This window comes from Aethalodelphis obliquidens, unplaced genomic scaffold (assembly GCF_003676395.1).
Source record: "Aethalodelphis obliquidens isolate GAN/ISIS:26980383/991018 unplaced genomic scaffold, ASM367639v1 scaffold65, whole genome shotgun sequence".
Lineage (NCBI taxonomy): Eukaryota > Metazoa > Chordata > Mammalia > Artiodactyla > Delphinidae > Aethalodelphis > Aethalodelphis obliquidens.
The window spans coordinates 2,961,420-2,982,416 of NW_020838009.1; the positions used below are offsets into that span (position 1 = coordinate 2,961,420).

At 49.2% G+C, this 20,997-nt stretch overlaps 1 long non-coding RNA gene across 1 annotated transcript; it reads left to right on the forward strand.

Moving 5' to 3' along the window:
- Window positions 1-7: 7 nt before the first annotated feature.
- On the forward strand, window positions 8-16,267 carry LOC113610829 (uncharacterized). The gene is made up of 2 exons (XR_003429236.1): window positions 8-12,902; window positions 14,095-16,267. It is a non-coding gene; the product is annotated as an uncharacterized LOC113610829 (long non-coding RNA).
- The last annotated feature ends 4,730 nt before the right edge of the window (window positions 16,268-20,997 follow it).

The following is a 20,997-nucleotide window of genomic DNA, read 5'->3' on the forward strand; positions in this document are numbered from 1 at the left end:
GTGAGTCCCGTTCCCAGCCTGGCGGGCTGAGGGCCGGCGCCCCCCTCTGGTAGGGCAGCCTGGGGGCCTCATTTGCCTGATGGTGTTTTGACCTGCGTGCGAGGCCTTGCTCTTGCTCGTCCCTGCGTGAGACAAGCGGCTCGCCCTAGGTCCTGGATTCTGGGGCAAGAAGCCACAAGGAAAGACAGGTCAGGGCCCGTTCAGAGCTAGGCCTGATGGAAGGGGCTTGGTGAGGGGGGCAAAGACGTTTGGCAGATTAGCTGGCTTCGGGAGGAACCTCGGGGGACAGCCCCCAGGTTGCAGCCCACTGGGGGGTAGACGGTGCTGTGGATCCCGAGCTGTCCAGTTCCTAGCTGTGTGATCCTGGGCAAGTTGCTGTCCTTTCTGAGCACAGGGCTCCACCTGTGATAGCGGGTGACAGTAGTTATCTACCCCGTGGGGCTGTTTAGGGCATGACATGAGCGCTGGCCTTGCAATCGGATGTTGATAAATGTTTATATGAGCGCAGAGCCTGCCGCATGGTAGGTGATCACTAGCTGTGTAGACTCTTAAAAGCTCCCGCTGACCTGGGACCAATCAGTGGGAAAGTAAGTGGAATCATCTTGGCCCCTGCTGCCTGGAGCAGCCTAGAATCCAACAGAGACTTATTTGGTGCACCTGGAGAGCTGCAGAAATGTTCACACCTGCAACAGGTGAATGGCAGGATCTCTTCTCCCATTCCTCCCAAGGGGTGTTGGTCCCAACTGGCCACATGTGGAAAGCAAGCCTTTATTACCCTGATTACTACCGGCTGGTGAAGAAACAAAAGCTAGGCCAGGAAGGCCTTGAGGTGGGAAGGGAATCGTGCCCTGATGGTCTGTCTCCAGGAGCAGCCCCTTGCCTCCGGGCTGCTGTAGAGAGCTCACTGCGCGAGACTGTGGCGTGGCAGGTGGAAGGTCGGTGACGAGGGGCAGGAGCAGGTGGGGACAGAGCAGGACCCAGGCCGATGGCTTCCCCGGGTCCTTTCCAGCCTCCCTCTCAGGAGCCCTTCGGTTTCATAACCCACATGATTCATCCTTTCTGCTGGCGTGAGTCACCCCAGTGGAGGTGGGAGAACAGGGACCAGCCAAATTCTTGTTCACAAGTGCTCCTGCCAGGGGCCCCTCTGGAACCTGGGGACTGAATTCCCACACTTTCTTCCCTTTTCTGCACTAAATGCAGTTTGTCCTCCCTTTCCCTCCCCTGGCCAAGTGGGCTCAGCCCACGATGCAGAATGCAGGCCCTGAGTTTCCCTCCTGCAGATGGCCTCACCCTGCCCACATGAGAGACAGAGGCCCTAGCACAGGCTGGGCTGCCCTGCGGGAAATCGCACTGCCCTGACAGGGCAGAAACAGTACCCAGAACCCACAGCCTGTCTCTTCCCAATGCCACCCTGGCTGCCCACAGAGGAGGGACACTGGATTAAAGGCCTCCCTCTGTCACTTACCAGCAATACACTTGTCACCTTTCTGGCCCCTGTTGGCCAGACTGTCCCTCGACCCTGTCCTGGACCTTGTGTTGTACTCCTTCAAGTACGTGACCCTCTTCAAGCTAAGGCTACAATGCACATAGTCTAAGTTATTATGAAGCGGCTCATGTGTCCCCAGAGGATACTGCCAAAGCAGCAGTGATTTTGACAGATAGAGATAAGGGTTTTTCCATAATAATTTAGTAGATTAAGGGATTCAGCCCACTGAACTGAGAGGAGACTAAAATGCATCTGAATTTTTATTTGGAGGGATCCGAATTTATTTTATTAATAGATCTGCTCATTTGGGGTAAACTTTACATTTACTGTGGATGTGCCCAGACAATATCTTGGCTTCAATTTTGTCGGGAGCCCAGCTTCCCAAAATGAACATCTTAAAGCACCTGCTGTGGGTTGCTCATTGATTTACAAGGTGACAGGACAGCTTGATCCCAGAAGGACCAGCCCTTTGCACTGTGACTGGATCTGCAATAAGACCTGCCTCGTCTTCCTGTAGGGAGGGGGTTTACCACTCACTCCAGCTCCAGCTCTCCAGATGGCCCTTGAGGGCCACACAGCTCTGTAGGGACGGGGGTGGGGGGCCTGCTGCTTCCCTAGTCTGAGGTCAGCAGGCCTGCGGATGGACAGGACATAGACCACAAAGGTGACTGGAGCCAGGAAATTTTTCGGTTTTTTTTTTAAATTTTATTATTATTTTTTAAAATTATTTTTTGGTCACACTACACGGCATGTGGGATCTTAGTTCCCTGACCAGGGATAGAACCCACACACCCTGCACTGGAAGCGCGGAATCTTAACCACTTCGGAAGGAGGCAATTTCTGGATCAAATTCTGTTTCAACACACCCCAAGTGGCTATGTGAAGTCTTCTGCTATCAAGTGGTCCGGGCAGCACTGGGCACCCCTTGGCCCCAGCTGTGTAATCCTGTACTTGCTGTGAAGGGATCAATGGTGGGCATGAGAACACACTGTAATTCAGTAACATCTTCCCAGTGATGCCACCTCCTCTTGTCTGATTTGGGAAGATACTAGCATAAATATCACATCTTTGTATTAGCGTTTTCTAAAACTTCTGAAGGGAAGTTTTCTAAAGCTTCGGAAGTGTGCTAGGTTCGGTAGGTTTAGGTTGGGGTGGCATCCCTCAAAGAACGTCTGATGGGCACCACCTTCAGGATGTGGGAGAAGAGCACGCACTCAGCAGAGCTTCCCTGCCACTTGTGTGCAACCCCGGGCAAAGCTATTCCAGTATCCTCTGCCAAAATGGCAGTAATGATGCTGTGCCAATGCAGGGGATCTGTGGAGCCAGTCAAAGCTGACAGGGGCCAAGCCCCTTGCCCAGCCTGGCACCAAGTACACGCTGCGCAAATGGTGATACCGGTGACCACTGCTGCCGCTGGGCACCAGGAGCGTCCAGTGGGGTAAGATGGGCAAGGCTGCACACTCTGTCCTCTGTGGGGTTCACGGGCACATAAATGTCCTGTCCTTCCACCAGGCCTAGTTGCACATTTCCTCACATCTTAACATCCCTGAAATCGGGGAAAATCTCACAGTCCAGTGTCTTGTGATCACCACTGGCCTGGACCGAAATTGACCGAAATTGACTTCTTCCTGAGAGGATTTGTGTTTGCTCCCCCCAGTGGTCTGGGACACAGCTCCTGAGACCCCTTGGGGACCACATGGGTGGTGTGACCCCCAGCTGAGAACCAGCTTATGGTTCAAATGATCAGTACAAGCATTTCTCCCTGCCTCCACCATGGCCAGGGGACAGGCCAGGGGGCTCCCTGCTGTCCCTCTCTGGTGGTGGGTTTATTTCTCATCTTCTCCTGCACCAACGGTGCAGCCTTTCACTGGCACATGAATGGAAGAGTCCCCATGACACTTCCCAACTTGGACACTTTTGCTTTCTCAGTAATATGTCAACTCCTGACGCATCTTCCACTTAAGGGTGTCTCTTGGATTTGGTGAATATGGCATTAATGCCTCCAAGACGTATTGCAGTAGAGATGCCTATTTGACTCTCTCAAATGGCTCTGATGTTTCTTTTTGTGGCATCTATTAACATTCTACAGCAGAGGTACAGAAAGTGCCGTGTTTTTAATGAAAATCTGTTTTGACTCCTTTGGCAAAGCAAAGGTCTCCCATCGCCTGGTTAGTGTGAATTTTCAAATTCTACCCTTCTCTCAGGAGAACACCTGGATGGTTTAGACTACACAGCATTCAGAGGTGTGATGCCCGATAGGACGCATTCTGTAGAGCTGACAGCCCTGACACCAAGCCTGGATAACACACATGGTCCCTAGCCTGGGGGACAGGAGATGCTGACACAGACGCCACATAGCGAGTGGGCCTGTGATGAGAGTGGGCCCGCAGAAGAGTAGACCACTGCCTCCTTCCACCCCTTCCACACACACCCCGTCTCCTCACACCACCCTCACCCCCGGTCCCGAGAAAGCATCCAGGCCCAGGGCTTCTACAAACCAGGGGTCCCCCAAATGACTCCAAGTCTTTTCACCCCAAATTCTTCTCGCTCTGGTGGGTCAGGGGTCTTCCCTTTCCGTCTTGCTCCACCTTCCACTCTGTGTTATTGCCAGTTTATCTCATCATCTCCTCAGTGTGGGCTCTGATTCATATTGGGCTTTACTCCTTTCGAGGTGGGGGGTTGACCATCTTGGGGGGTGCGTGGAGCAGCTCTCTGCCCACCCCACTCCCACCCACTCTTTGCCTCTCTGGTTAGACTCTCCCTTTATACCTAGATCCTCGTTGTCTTAAGAGTCTTGTGAAAACTGCTTCTCCTGCAAAACAATTATCCTGAATCTAGCAATTATGTATCTCAGTGTTCCTTTCATAAACTCCCAGGCAAAAATTTAGTGTCAAACAAGGAATTTAGGAGCAAAACAGCTGAAACTCCCTCAGAAGCTCTTCCCAACTAAGAATGAAAGCTTTGCCATTTCTCTGTTTTCCCTTCTTGCCTTGGCTCCCAGGAGGCTCCGCGCCCCATGTGATAGAAAACCACAATGGTTTACTTTCTCCTTGCCGCGGCAGTTAGGATGCCTCTGGTTACAAGTACTGGAATATCCAAGTAAAAGGCACGTGGACAATAAAGATGACTCACTATCCCATGAACAGGAATTTGGTGAGAGCTGGATCCAGGGTTGTTAATTCAGCAGCTCAGTGACAGCAGGGCTCAAGATAGCCTTCCTGTCCTTTGCCTGGCCTTCTCCTCACGGACAGAGACAACTGCCCCACACTGGGGCATCTCAAGATGGCCTCCAAGGAAGGAATGGCAGGAGCGACCTTCCCTCTCCTGACTGTCTCATCTCCTTAGGGGAACACACCCAATGTCCAGTCCATTTCACCTCAGGCCCCACTGACCCGAACTGGATCACAAACCCTCCCCCTCCCAGGTAATCACTGACAGAGTAAGCGGGGTCACCCACGTTGGTTTGCATCAGTCTTGGTTTTCCTCCTGGGGAAACATCACCGCCCCAGACTGAGTAAAATCAGAGATCTGCTAGCAAGACGCTGGTCCAGGGAGGCTGCTGGCTGGGCCTACCATCTCCTCCCCTCCCTTTCTATTCCATCACCTTCATATAGATTCAGACTGCAAATGCATATTTATTGAAAGGAAGAACACAAAGGAGGAGGGAGGGAAGGAAGAGTCCCCCCCCCCCCATGCCAAGCAGACCCTCAGGATCGCACTGCATTTTACCCGAGCCCAGCAGACGGGCAGCGGGATCTGCATCTTATTCCTGGGTGAGGACATCATTCCTTTGATGCCAGGATGAATTTTGGCTTCGTTGCCTGAGCACTCTTTCCAAGTGAGAATAAATTAGGAACTTGGGCTCCGCCCCCCCCACTCTCTGCAAATTGAGCGAGGCACAAGCTGGAGAGAAGAGCTCGAAATCCAGTCCTTTCTAGACAACCATTGTCTCGGGAACCCGAGTGTATAAAGAGATAATGGGGAACGTGCATCTCAGGGGCCGGGCTGGGTGCAGCAGAGGAACTGGCTGCTACAGCCGGAGGCAGCAACGTGGTCGGTCACTCCTCTGTCCCCCCGCCCCCTCCAAGCTGCCCCTCCCTGGTTGCCCCTCCCTGGTTCCTCAGGGAACCCTCCCACCCCCACCCCGTGGGCTCCTGCTCTGGCAATTAAACACACTCATCTTTTCCTCTCCCAGATCCTTCTCCTCATCTGCACGTTTCCCAGCGCCCCGCCCCCCACCCTAAACAGGCTCCCTCACCCCCCACCCCAGGCCCTGGAGAAGGTCACCTGGCTCTTCACCTAAGGGTCACTCTGCGCCTGGCTCTCCGTTGAGTCGGCACCTGCGACCGCAGCCGACGGCGGATGGAGAACCAGCCACCTGTCTCCCTGACATGCACCATCCACACCTCCGCAGTCGTGCAAATCCCCATGCTCCTTTCTCCACCTCCCACCCTGTCCCCACCCTCACTCTCCCGAGGCCCCGCGTCTTTCTTCATCAGGTTCTCAGGGAAAACCGTCCTCTCCCACTGCACCCGTGGGCTCTGTCTCCCAACCCTGCTGCCCGAGGGGGCCCCGCTCCTGCCAAGGAACCCACTCCCTTCCTGGGCGCCCCCCTGCGCCCGCCGCCCCCCCAGCCCCGCCATGTGGTTCTTCAAGGGTGTCCCTGCACCAGCTGCTGAGTTCTCTCTTTGCTGCTGTGATTCCAGCATCTTTAAAACAGCAATAACAACGAACTCTCCAGCTACCCTCCCATTTTTCTTCCTCCCTTTATAGGAAAACAAAACTCTCAAGAAGTTGTCTCCACCCAGTGTCTCAGTTTCTCTCTGGCGCTCTCAAACCCATGCCAATCAGATCACCCCTCACTGCCTGAAGCCACACCCTGCTTGCTGTCACCACTGCCCCGGGTGGCTAGAGGCCAGGGGCCAGTTCTCAGCCCTGGTCCCCCGAGCCCTTCCTGCAGCATGTGACCACTCATCCCTGAAGCCTTTCCCACGTGGCCTCCGGGACACCCCTCCCCACCGCGCTGGTCCCCCCAGCACAGAGGCTGCTCCTCAGTCTCCACTGCTGGTTCTTAGCATCAAGGGCCCCAAGCCCCAGTTCTGGGCTTCCTCCCTCTCCCCCGCCCACCCACCTCTACCGCCCAACCGGAGACATCAGTCATTTTCATCATTGCGGGTGCCCATTACCAGCTGATGGTTCCCAACCTGTGTCACCAGCTTGGACGTCACACCTGAGCTCCAGACACTGAAGACATCTCCCCTCTGCGTCTAAGGCTCATCACACAAACTGAGCTCCTGCTCTTCCCAGCCCCCTAACCCACCCCCAGATTTCCTATCATGGTAAAGGGCAGCCCCAAAGCCTGCAGCCCCCTTGACCCCTCCCCGAGTCTAGGCTCTCAGGGAATCTGGTCATTTCTACCTTGGAAATCCATCCAGAGCCTGAGTACTTCTCACCACTCCCACTGCTACCGCCCTGGGCCAGGCCACGCTCACATGTCCCCTGGTATAACTCAGCAGTCTCCTAAATGCCCTCCCTATTCTGCCCTTGCCCCTTGAATCAGCCCTCAACACGGGGGATCATGTGAAACAGAGTCACACAGGCCACTCCCCAGCTTAGAGCCCTTCCAGGCTCAAACAGAGCAAAACCAAAGTCCTTGCAGTCCCAGAGGTCCCTTACAACCCACGCCAGCCTCCACACCCACCATGCACAGCCCGTTGGTCAGATATTGGAAGAGTACTGAACTGGATGGTTTGAGCTTCCCGGAGGAAGTGACTTTTAAGCTGAGCTCAAAGAAATAAACAGGAAATACCTAGATGAGCAGACATCAGTCAGGTCTAAGTAGGAAAACAGAGACTGCACCAAGTGTTTACAGTGGAGGGAACTGGTGACATGGATGATGGAAGAGCTGAGATGGGGAAGGGAGGGGCAACCCGACATTAACACCGACTCCCCCACCCCCCGGTATCACCCGGCTCCAGGCAAAGCGCCTGGCAGTTGGTCAGCATGTGCAAAGGCCCTGAGGCAGGAGGAAGGTGGTGTGGTGGGAGAGCTAGAAGAGAAACAAAGGGGCAGGGGCATTGATAGTGAAAGGAGGGTGGCCTGAGAAGGGACACGAGGCCAGGCTGGGGCAGCTTCACCAGCCCTGGCAAGAATTTGGACTTAATGCCAAGAGAAGTGGAAAGCAGAGGAGAGACGCTCCCGCTGTTGCGACCAGCCAAGCCTCATGGCTCTCTGCAGCCCTTCCCATCTTCAGAAGGACACACTTTGGGTCCCACACCTTTAGCTCTTTACTCAACACCCTCACTGTTCTGGTCTCTTAAAAACACCAGCCTGCTCACCTCTGCCCTGCCCAGACCCTGGCCTCAAACGTTCCCTGTGACATCCATGGAAGTGTTGTTCCCTCACCTGGCTCCTGCCTGGCTCCCCATCCTTCCCCACCCCCTGGGCTCCCGTCCCAGCGGAGGCCTCACCTTGCACACACAGACTGTCAGGATAACTTCCAACCTGGCTCTCTGCTCCAGCTCACTGCCCCTCTAACCCCACCCTCGACCTGAGGCTTGGTTCCCACGTGCTCTTGGGAGCCTACTAATAAGACCACTGTGAATGTCTGCAGCCAACAGGGTGGAGACCAAACTCCATGAGGCAGAGCCCTCATGGCCTTAGCAAGCTGGCGCTGTCTTTCTTGCTCTTCCTGCCCCATAGTGGGCCAACCACCTTCCCAGATGGACCAGCCCTTCAGGCCCAGGCTGCTTGGATTTCGACACCTCCTCCCTGGGTGTGCCTTTCTCCCCTCCCCGCCCCCACATGCAAATTCCTCCTGCCGCAGGCTACCTCCTCTGTGAAGCCTTCCTTCACCAAAAGCACCCCTCCCCTGCCCCAGCCCTCTCCCTCTTGTCGCCAGGCAGAGCTGCTCACCTGGCTGTGCTGCCTTATGTTCTGGTTCTGGAATCTCTCACACCCAGCTCGGTGCCGACTGGGGGCTGAGTCTCAGAAGCTGCTTTCCAGCTCTTGGGGCTCCCTGGACCTCCCTTTCCTCCCTGGTAAGAAGAAGCCTCAGACCTGGTGCCTTTTCCCTATACAAACAAGCTAGAACCTCCTTCTGGGGTTTCCTACAGCAGTCTCTTCCAGAACCTTGGAGGAGGATAAGCTAGTCTGACGTGGGCAGGTAGGACTGTGAAGGGAATCCTACAGGTTTAAATACAATCCATTGGAGCCCTGGGTTTTTCCTATAAATATGACTGCTGTCATCCTAAATGTCACACCATCCAGGTTATCTAGCCCTCAGTATCAGGTGACAATGATTTTGCTAAAAGAATCAAGACCAGAAGACCTGACTGTAGGTGGCCAAGAGCAGCAGCAGATCCAGGGCCAAGGGCAGTAGAGCCGGGTCTCATCGACGCCAAGCAGCCCTAGGACCAGGGCAGGCGTTGGGCTTGCCGAGCCGGGGCTGCAGGAGCGCAGAGGGGCTTTATGACAAGTCGGTGTATCACGTGAAACAAGGGGCCTAGAGACAAGAGAAGCCTGGTGACCACAGGCCCCGAGAAGCAAGACGCAAAGGCACCCACGTTCCTTTCCACATGCTGCTTCAATTTTCTGCTGACCTGAACATAGCTTCCTGCAGCATTGCCCTGGTGCGGGCCCCGGAGTCCGGTCTCAGGCAGGGCGGGGCAGCGGGCAGTGGGGTGGGCTCTGGGTAGTGGGTGGAATCCAGCCCAGTGCTTGCTGGCTGTGTCACTTTGGACAGGTCACCTCGCCTGCTAGGCCTCAGTTTCCTCCGCCGTAGATGAGACTTAAAACGGCCCCTCCATGGAGAGGAGGCAAGGTCATTCATGCAGGGCCAGGACCTCAAGGGCAGCCAGCAGTCTGGCAGCAAAGCTCCTGAGACGTGTGTCTCTGGTTTGGCAGATGCTGGCAGGGGTTGTGGTGACAGCAGAAGCGTGGGGTGGCAGGGCGCTGTGCCGAGTTACATTTAGATGTTACTAAAACCTAAATGGTTACTGTTATCTTGCTTGGATCTATGTGGTGAATTTAGGGCTTCCAAAAATCCACTTGAGGCTTTTTATATACTCACTATTTATAGTCTAAACTCTCCCAAATCCCCAACCCAGCCAAAATCATTCCTGCTGTGTTTTCTCTCCACCCAGACGCACTAGCAGCAGGGAACACAGCAGCGTGAACTGCAGCCCCAGCAAGCCCAGCACTCTTTCTCCTCAGGGAGCGAGACCCAGGAACTCCTCTGCCCTGTGCGAGGCCACTGGCCACCATGTCCAGTCCCACCAACAACGCCACCAAGCCTGCCGTTCCATACGGTCATTTCCAAAAGGTGGAAAATTTGGTAACCAAACAATATTTCTGTGACCCATACGATTTTGCGTCTAGCTGTCTTCATCTGGATCAGGGCTAATTCCCTTATTATTTTTCTTTCTCCTAAGCCCCTTTTACCCCAATCCTGTAAGGTGATCTTTCATTACAAACCAGCAACATGGAGCAGCGTGCTCCCCCCAAGCATGTAGTCATCATGGGTCACAGGTCGTCACCCTCGTTCTCTCAGTCCCCACCCTTGGGAACCTTCTCGCTCACAGCCAAAATGCTGCACCTCTCAGGCCAAACTTCATGGAGGGCTTGGGGCACAAGCAGTACCACAAGACAGCACAGCAGGAAGTGAGCTCAGGTCCTGTCTCCTGGAACAGGCAGGGGAGGGTCTGGACAGAGCAGATGCCCAGGCAGGAGAAGGAGAGGCAGTGGAGCACTGTGGTTAGAGCAGAGATTCTTGAACTGACCATCTAGGTTCTCATTCCAGCTCTGCCATTCCTAGCTGTGTGACCTCAGGCAAGTCAGTTAACCTCTCTGGGCCTAGGTTTTCCCAACTGAGGATAAAATGGGCACAAAATTTGTGTTCACCTCAAATGAGTCAAGGTAGATAAAGTGCTCTGACTTGTGCCCTGCGCTTAGACAGCATCACGTAAGAGGTGTGATTATGAGGCCAGACATCTGACTGCTACCTGTAAACACATGCTGCAGAAGTTTGTGTGCGGCTGTGTGAGCACAAATGTGCTCCAGGCCGGCCAGCCCCATGGCGCCGCTCCACGGAGACAGATGCTCCACATCCCAGACACAGAAGGAGCATGCGGCGCACAGACAGCCCCAGGGCCGTCAGGAGGGAGCGAGGCAAGGAAGGAAGGAGGAAGTGGGGGCCAAGGAAGGCAGGACAAAGCGGGGGCAAGGAAGAGAAACACTCATGTCCTACTGAGGCCTCTGCCAGGCTTTCACGTACATCTGTGTCTCATTTGTTTTTAAAGCTGCCCCGTACAGTGGTTATGATTCCTCCCATTTTACAGATAAAAGTGAATGTTGTAGTCAGGGTGGAGGGGTGGTTGTGAAGGCACAAGACAAAGGTGGAGGAGGAAGCCAAGTCACGCCCAGAGGTGCCTGTCCTGTCCCGCAGACAGTGAGCGAGATCCCTGGATGACAGGCAAGGCCCGCGAGGCCTGGAGGGCGGGGAAGCAGAACCCTCCCCTGGTCCACCTGGGGGTCGGCAGAAACGGGCGACAGGCCTGGGGAAGTCACTGGCTGATGGTGACCATCTCTGCCATCCCCACCCCAGGGCTGTGCTCCTGGGCACTCAGGGTCCCTCCAGAACTGCCCCCGGGGTCAGCAGGCTACACCGTTGCCCCTAGAGGAGATAGAGGAGGGAGGAGCCGTATCTGAAGCAGCCGGCCCAGGGAGGCCAGGAGGGAGGCCAGGGTTTCCAAGCTGGGGAACCCCTGGGTGGGGTGCCCACCAGCCCCGGAGCTGCCTCCACTCTCTGCCTGTGTCACCTCCCTGTCAGAGGAACTCAAGAAAGTGAGTGCCCTGGGTGGGGGCAAAACTGGTCCTTTGGGACACAAAGCCCAAGGATGCACCCACACCCCATGGCCTTCCTCCAGAGGCAGCAGCGTGGCCACATCTGAGGACGGGCACCGCCCACCAGCCCAGGGTGCACATTTTCACAGAGCAGTTGCAGGACTAGCTGGTAGGCTTGCAGATGAATGCTAAATGCCCAGTTGAATTTGAATTTCAGATAAACAATGAAAAAACTTTTCAGTATAAATATATCCCACACAATAGTTGGGATACACTTATACCAATTATTTATCTGAAATTCCAACTTACCTGGCTGTCCTGTAATTTTCTTTGCTAAACCTGGAAACTTTATATGGGGACCAAATGCGTCAGCTGGAACTGGGGAGGGCAGGGTATCACTAATACTTTACAAATGAAGTGCCGGGTGAAGATTTTGGTTTAAGAATTCAGAACACCTTCTGATGGGGCCAGGAATCAAGGCAATGCAAACCATTCAAAGTGTCTTGCTTTCATCTTTTTGATGCCTCCCTACCGAAGGACAAGGCACTCTGTCTATCAAGGGTCTAGAAACATCTTTCTGCCCCCAATGTCTGTTTAGAAGGCAACACCCTGCCAGTGGTATTTGGAAATTGAATTATACCTTTTTAAAACGAAAAGAAAAAGTCTTCTCTCCGGGGCAGCATTCACATGCCCATGAGCTAGGCTATCAAGTATGAATATTCTCTTAAAAATAAAATTATGGTGTACTTAAAAAGGAGCATGTTATGTCAGCACTGGTGATAAGACAATTTATTACTGTCTACAAAAAGAAGGCTCTAATGATGTGGTGGAAGCTGGCTCAGTGGGCTGTAAATTATAAGCCATTCTCTCGCTGGTGGAAATAAATCCTCCTGTCAAGTCACTGCGCTCCCCTTGTCGGCCACGGGCTGCGAAGCCGCAGTAACTACATGCCTGTCACCTGGGGAGCAGCCCCACTCCACCCCTTGGGGGTCCCCCCACTAGTCCACACAAACCTCCCACAACCTCTAGTCACATCTTTGGGACACATGTCCTTTTTGACATGAAAAAATAACAACTGTTTATGGTCTTCTAATAGGCAAAACAAAAAAGAGAAAGAGAGAGGAAGGGAGGGAGGGAGGGAGGGAAGGAAGGAAGGAAGGAAGGAAGGAAGGAAGGAAGGAAGGTGAAGGGAAGGAAGGAAACAGAATGCAGAGTTCACTGGGAGAGGAGCAGGATTCGAGATCAGAAGGCCTCACTGGACACCCTGCTTTGAGGGAAATGCCCTTCCCTCCTGAGCCAGGCTTTCCCTGGCTGGAAAATGAAGGACTTGGGCTGAAGGGGAGACCGACAGGGACTGCTGTTCCCACAGGTGCTGTGCTCCCATGCGGTGATGAGCCTCCTGAGCGGGAGGGGTTCAAGAAGAGCTGGGGCAGCACCTGCTGGAGATGGTGAGGAGGGGCCTCCTTCACCCTTCAGGAAGCTGAGCTCACACTGACTCCCAGGGCCAGCTCCCCAATTCCAGAACTCAGTGTAGAGAGCCTCAAGTCCCACCCACCCACCTCTGGCAGAGCTGGTGAGTGCCCCACATCTTCCCCTCCAGTGGCCTTACCACTGTTCAAAGGCGAGCTGTGTGATCAGCCCCTTCCCCTGGAGCCCGCTGTCTGCATCCAGACAGAGATGTGCACACCATGAACAAACAATATGGGTGATTGCTAGGCGATAAATAGGACTACATGGGTCTAGTGTGTATGAGCCTGCAGGTTAAGTGCTTTCCTAGAATGGCTGAAGGATTAGTTGGCAGGGTTGCCAGACAAATACTAGATGCTGAATTAAATTTGACTTTCAGATAAAGAATGGGAAAAAAAATTTTTTTAAGTACAAGTATATCCCACACAATAGTTGGGATATACTTATAAAACGATTTGCTATTTATCTGAAATTCCAACTTACCTGGCTGTCCTGTATTTTTCTTTGCTAAACCTGGCAACTCTTGATGGGGACCAAATGCTTCAGCTGGAACTGGGGAGGGCAGGGTATCATTAATACTTTAAGAAGTGCCAGGCGAAGGTTTTGGTTTAAGAATTCAGAACACCTTCTGATGGGGCCAGGAATCAAGCTACTCAAACCATTCAAAGTATCTTGCTGAGCTCAGATACAGGCCATTAGGCATCTAGACAGATTAAAATAACGTAAAAATAAATAAAAACAAAGAAAGACACCGACAGGGAGGGAGATAAGACTAAATGAAACATCTGAGACTACAGTAATAACCCTTGGGGCCTCAGGCAGCAGCATCCGTGGGAGAAGTGGTGGCTCGGAAGTGGCTCGTGCCAGGGAGGTTTTGCGAGCTGGTGTATCAGGCAGTATTTGGGTGACCCGGGAAGCACCCCTCTGCCTGCCAGTCCCCCTCCCATCCTGGCCCCAGCGGGATCTGCCCAGGCCAGGAGTGCCGCAGCACCCATTTGCTGTGCTCGTTCCCCGCCCCCCAGGGTCCTTCCCTGCTCCCACTACCCACCCTGACACCCCAGCAAAATGGACAATTGTCCAAGTCACAGGCACCCCTCCCAAACAATTCCTATTTCTTCTATTTTGTCATTTCCTTTCACATCTTATCTGTCTTCTTGAGTTTTCAATTGTTTTTCCTCCATTTTCTTGTTACTTATTTTCCCCCCAGAAATGTTTTTCTGATCGTCAGCAAGACACCTATGCCTATATATAACCCAACGTGAATTGTGTCTGTTGCCCTTTCTGCCCCATGGGACTAGGCACCCGTGAACTTTTCCGTGAACTCTGCTTTGCTGGGGCAGGCGTGGTGAGAGACACAGCACGTGGGGCAGCTCGGACACCAGGCAGGAGGCCGTGGGGACACACACCGCGCTTTGCAAGGAGGAGTCCAGGAGGAATGTCAACAGCACTGTCTTCTAGTCCAAAAGAGGGGGCAGGGTTAAGGGTTAGCGACTGCAGTTCTACATTAACCAGCCCTTCTGGGGATCTATAGAATAATGACAATGTTTGGACTGTCGGTGTCAAGGCTGTAAGCAGTCCTAGGGTTGTCTGAGCCACGGGTCAAAGAGAATCTACGATACAGTAATTTACTGAACTGTTCTCTAATTACATGAAAATTGTCATCCACGTCTGCCACACACGGGAACAGGGAGCCAACCATGTTCTGACTAATCTACGTGTTGTCAGGTTCATGGAGAGCTGGCTGTACCTACCATCGCTGGACCCAAAATTCTTCCTATTCTGTATTATTTTGTGCTTTTGCCCAGAGAAAAATGATGGATTAAAGCAGAAAAGCAGGTACAGGCTGTCCCCACATGAGCACGTTAAAAGGCAAAGAGATATCGAAATGTCAAACTTTTGCCACCAGCCCATCATTTGAACGCTTTTCCAGCCGAGCGCATCTGCAGTGACATCGACCCCTCCCTGTGCTTCACCAGGCAAGGGGGGTGCTCCCGCTGGCCGTCACCAGGGACCTGGACCAAACCCTGATGTGGGGTGAGCGGTCATCCCTCGTGCTGGAGGAGCAATCAGGATGCACCATGTCAGTGGGTGTCTGGGAGCCTTTCAGACCAACCAAGCGTTAATAGCCCATCTTGGCCCCAGATCCTCTAACACGGCCCTGACACTGCTCTTCTCAGAGCTTCACACGAAGGTGACGCGGTTTCTCGTTTTAAGTGAGACCGACATGCACACTACCTCCGTGCAGACATACATCACTCAAAGCTTTTCCCACAGATGCCAAAAGGGTCCGACCCACAGCCCCAAAGGCAAAGATAACCAAGTGGTCGTTAAAACTGAACAAATGCAATCAAGATAAGAGTCTAAGTGCTAGTGGAAAAGACAGTGGCACTGAAAATAGCCTGAAGGGGCTGGCAAGATGGCCTGCATTTTTGCCCAGGTGAGGATTTTTTCCATGTGAAATATGTAAGCGATGTACAGATTCCACCAACCCTGAACACCAGATTGGATCTAAGGGTCAGAGCATTCACTGATGCTGAAATTCAGGGGTCGCCCAGGCTGTCCACGCCATCCTTATGCACCTCGGCTCTTGGGGTGGTAGGGGTGAACATGAGGAGGGAGATCCCTTGGGGCTGGGCCCACATGCCTGCCGTTTCCGAGGCCTTCGGACACTGGGCCTGTGACCTGGGCTGTTAGACATGGTCCACTGGAGGCTTAGCTTGGCATGTAAGAGGTCATGCAATGTAGGAACTACCTCCCACAACGAGACGGGAAGGGAACTGGGAGAACAGGAGGCCGTGGGCACCTGCCAGGTGGCGGGTCAGCTGCCAGCTCACTGGGGTCTGTCTGCTGGAACCCAGAGGTGGCTGTCGGGGTGGGGAGGCGGGTAAACAGGAAGCAAAAAGGGTCTCCAAGTCTTCTGAACTAACCTGGGCTTTCTTACATGATTCTCTCATAAGACCAGCATGCAAGGGACCCTCTCCGAGCAGAGGCCACTACAGAAATCTGTCAGAGTGGCGGCGGGTGGAGGGGCTGGGGGAGAGTTCCAGCTGGCAGTTGGCTCTATCAGTAAAGGTCATAATAATGGACTTTCTTCTATACTTAGTCTTGTCCTGTTCTTAGGTCTTCTACATCACATTCTACCAAAACCACTCGGCCACTTTGATTCATAACTCGGACACTTTTCTTATCATCCACCTGGCACACGCATGCGCACACCCATGCGCGTGTGCACACACACAGCCATCAAAACAACACCCTGTGTCCACAGTAAGCTTATCCTTAATTTTGCAGAGGTCCTAATGAGGAAGGGACTGTCCCTCCTACTCCCAGCAAGGCCACCATCCTGAAGCCTGATGACAAATGGATGACAAATGCTGAAGACCCTCGTGTCCTGATGGTCTAAGACACTGCTTTTCACTATCAACTTTTTCACATCTAGTTCTCAGAACAAGGATGTATTTATTCACAATGCAACTGTGTTGTGCCTGTCTCCGCCTATCAATAACCAGTGTTGTGGATGGATGGGCCCTTGTGGTTATTATTATGACTGCAAGATACCCTTCAGCAACAGCCATCAGGAAACTTGGAGAAAATAAAGGTTCATTACCTACAGGACCTGGAAATTACACAGCCACACAGAGAGTTCTCGGTGCTGGGGTTCTGCTTTTACTGGGGTTGAGGGAGGGGCCTAGGGTTTCACAGGCTCGCTCACTATTGCTGAATTTAAAACACAAGAGCAGGAAGGGGAAAAAAAAACCCAAGTGGCCCAAATGGTTAGTTATTGAAATCAACCAAGATCTCTAAAACGGGGAACCTCAGTGAAGGAGGCAGTCTGGCTCTCTATCCAGCCCTGTGGCTGGCTGTGTGTTTACCGAGACAGCCGTCTTTGAAGTGGATGCCTAGGCGATCAGAGAGTAAGTCAGGCACTTGCAATGCAAAACAGAAAAGACAAACAGAAACGAAAAACTGTCTGGGCTTGCACTACATCAACATTTTATTTTATTTTATTCATTTAAAGCATTTCAAAATGCTTTTCTGAATATGTGCGGTAGAAGAGGCCACATAATGAAAAGCAAAGGCCACCCACTCCGCTCCCTTCCCCACCCACAGTCCCAGAAGCTGCCATCCTTTTTTTTGGACCATCTTTAACCATTTCTGCATTTGGCTTTTCTGGTGGTTAGCATCTTAATTTTAGCACACTATGGCTCTATCTTGACATTCAGCTTGACTCTTTGCTGTGAAACACAGGCTTTAGCTAACACACTACTCCCTCCTCTAAATTTTAAGAGTTACTATTTAAATTTTTCTGTTGGCTACCTTTGAAACATTGTCTCACACCTAATCTTACTTCTTCTATTGTTTTCAGACAATCTCTTAATTTCTCTCAACTATACCCTGACAACATTTAAATTGTCAGAGTTGATAATTTTATATACTATTTTATGAACATAATTCTTTCATGTTTTGTCCATAAGCTGATTCTTAAAACCTAAAAAACAATAAACACTGTTTACGCTATTATGAGTTAGTAAATACTGTTCCTTCAAAGTCAGTCAGGATAGTAGGATTTTATTTCCTTCTCTGTGGGTCCAGTGTCATTAACTACAAGAATCACGAATGGTCAATCATTAAATTCATGTCACTTTGCTTCCTTCACATTTAGACGCAGACATGAGCTTCTCACATAACTTTTTGTTCTTGGAATATTTATTTGCCTTATTTTTTCTTTGCTGGATCTTTGAGATTACCAAGCCTCTTAATTCTACTATTTCTTGAAGTTTTTTGCTGGAATATATCCTGCAGTAACAGAAAGAGCACTTTGGAGATCAGTTTTTAGAGTACTTATAAATCTAAAACTCTTTGTTTTCTCACAGGCATAACAATTTTCTTCATATAGAATACTGGGTTTTAAATTATATTTTTCAGAATTTTTTCTTCTTCTAATATCCAATGTTCCTGGTAAGATGTCTGAGGCCAGCATTATTTTTGCTCTTTCAAGGATGACTTCTTCTCTCCTGGAAGCTTTAGGAATTTCTCTTTATGTGTGATGTCCTGAAATCTCTTGAGTCTGCATCAAGGCATGAATCTTTTATTCTCTGTCCTACTTGGAGCTTGGAGGGTCTTTTAGTCCGGAGATAACTATGTTTCTTCAGTTCTGAGAAACTTTCTTCTATAGTGTCTTTATTCTTTTAATTTTAATAAAAGTTGTACATTTACATGGTTTAAAAATCATACAGTTCTATAGGTCTTACATGAAGTTAGCTGTTTCCTTTCCACACCCCAGAAGCCACTACTTCTGATGTTTTTAGCCTCTGATATTTGCCTCTGTATTTGTAAATCACATGCTTAAATTCCAATGTATTGATTTTTGTTTATTTTAAATATAATGTATTTACTTCAGACAATGGACAATAAGGGTTCAGCTCTCGCACTCCACTCCCATACCCTAAAATACATTTCTTTCCCTTCCCATTCTTCTAATAGAATGGTATAATAATTTTTGGACAAATCAATATTTAGCATTTATATTATTATGACTGTAAATATTATTTGAGGCTGTAGCATGTGGTACATTAAAATTTTCTTTCTTATACAATTTTTTGTTTTCACTGGAGGCAATTTTTTTTTCCATTTGTTTAGTTTTTTTATGTACCTATCACAAATTCATCCCCAAACTCTTCAACAGAAAAAAAAATCTCCCCTTTCCTGGGAAAGAAAATATGAGCAATTTTTTTAAAATTCAGGACACTGCATATCTGAAACTGTCCATTAGTAACAGCATGATGAGAGTCTGAGGATACAGAATTCTAAGACATCATTTTCAACAAGAACTGTGAAGGTCTTTCTTATCCTTTACCTTCAGCCTTGCTGCTGAGAAGTCTAATACAGGACTAATACTAGGCCTTGTGGGCCTATTCTTTCTCTCTGGGAACTTTAGTGCCTTTTTTTTGTCCCCAGTGTTTTAAAACTTTTCACTGGTGTGTCTTGTGTGGCTTTGTTTCCACTCATCGTGCTGGACAAGTGGTAAACCCCTCAGACTAGAAATCCAGTCTTTTGTGTGCAAGAAATTTCCTTGAGTTGTTTCTTTGGTATATTGCCCCTCCATTTTCTTTCTTCTCTATTTTTGAAAGTTCTATAATTTAAACTGTTCCATTTCCTGCTTAGTCTAATTTTCTTAGCTTTTAGCTTCTATTTTCCATTTCTTTGTTGGAGTTGTTCTAATTATTAGATTTCCTCAACTTTCTTTCCAGGCTTCTACTAAATATTTCATTTCTGCTTTTTTATTTTTAAATTCCAAAATCATTTTTGTGTTCTAAATCCTCCTTTCTACAGCAATATTCTTTGATCAGCCTTATTGAAGTATAATTAATATGTAATTGTCCACATCTAAAATATACAATTTGATAAGTTTTGACATATGTATATACCGATGAAACCATCACCATAATCAATAGAATAATTTTTTCTTAGATGAATTACGGTTTTGATAAATTTTTACCTGACTCATGCTCACAAAGATTTTTTTCCTATGTTTTCTTTATCTAGAAAATGTGTAGTTTTAGGATTTACATTTTGGTCTATGATCCAATGTAAACCAATAAACAGGGTTCTTTTTTTTTTTTGCATATGTGTATCAAATTGTTCCAGTGCTATTTATTGAAAAGGCTATCCCTTTCTCCTTGAATCGCCTTGGGGTCTTTCTCAAAAATTAATTGCCCATACATGTGTGAGTCTATGTCTGGACTCTCCTCTCCTCCACTGATCTGCTTGTGTATCTTTACACCAATACCATCCTACTTGATTACTGTAGCTACATCATAAGTCTGAAAATCAGGTAGTGAAAACCCTCCTCATTTGTTCTTCTCTTCAAAGTTGTTTTGGCCATTCTGGGTCCTTTGCATTTACATATAAATTTTAGAAATAGTGAATTAATATCTACAAAACAATCTGCTGGGATTCTGATTGTGTTAAATCTATACATCAATTTGGAGAGACCCATCCTGTTAATAATATTGAGATTTCTGATCCATGAACAAGGCATTATCTCTCCATTTGTTTAGATCCTCCTTAATTTGTCTTAGCACAAAGGTGTTTCACATCTTTCATCAAGCTTATCCCTAAATATCTAATTTTTTGATGCTACTGTAAATGGTATTGTTTTTGAAACTTTAATTTCTAATTATTCATTGCTAGTATATAGAAACACATTAACTTTTTTTGTACATGGATCAAATATCCTATAATCTTACTGTAACTACTTCTTAGCTCTAGTAGCTCTTTGTAGATTTTGTAAAGACTTCTACAAGGATGATCATGTCTATAAATAAAGACAGTTTTTCTTCTTTTTTCCCATCTGGATGCCTTATATTTTTTTCTTGCCTTATTGAATGGACAAGAACTTCCAGGACAAGGTTGAATAGAAATACTGAAAGCAGACATCCTAGCTTTGTTTCTTGTCTTAGAGGGAAAACATTCAGTTGTTTTTTTTTTAAACTTAAAAGATCACTTTCTTAGAGGTACAACGTAATAATCACAAAAGAAATCTTGTGAGGGAAAGGTGAATTTTTCTAACAAAGCACAACATACTGAAACATAACATTGTGGGTGCTTTTCCTTTTTTTTTTTTTAAATAGACTTTATTTTTCAGGGCAGTTTTAGGCTCACAGCAAAATTGAGCAGAAAGTACAGAGAATTCCTATATACACCCCAGCCCCCACACATGGACAGCCTCATCCACTATCAACATCCTGCCCCAGAGTGGGACATCTGTTACTGTCTTTTCACTGTCTCCATGGTTTTACCTTTTCCAAAATGTCATACAGTTGGAATCATACAGTATGCAGCCTTTTCAGATTGGCTTCTTTTACTTAACAATATGCATTTATGTTTCCTCCATATCTTTTCATGGCTTGATAGCTCATTACTTTTTAGTGATGAATAATATTCCATTGTATGGATGTACCACAGTTTATCCATTCTTCTACTGAATGAAATCTTGGTTGCTTCCAAATTTTGGCAATTATGAATAAAGCTGCTATAAATATCTGTGTGCAGTTTTTGTGTGTGGATGTAACTTTTCAACTCATTTGGATAAATACCAAGTAGTGCAATTGCTGGATTGTATGGTAAGCATATGGTTAGTTTTGTAAGAAACTACCACTGTCTTCCAAAGTGGATTTAGTGTTTTGCATTCCAGCAGC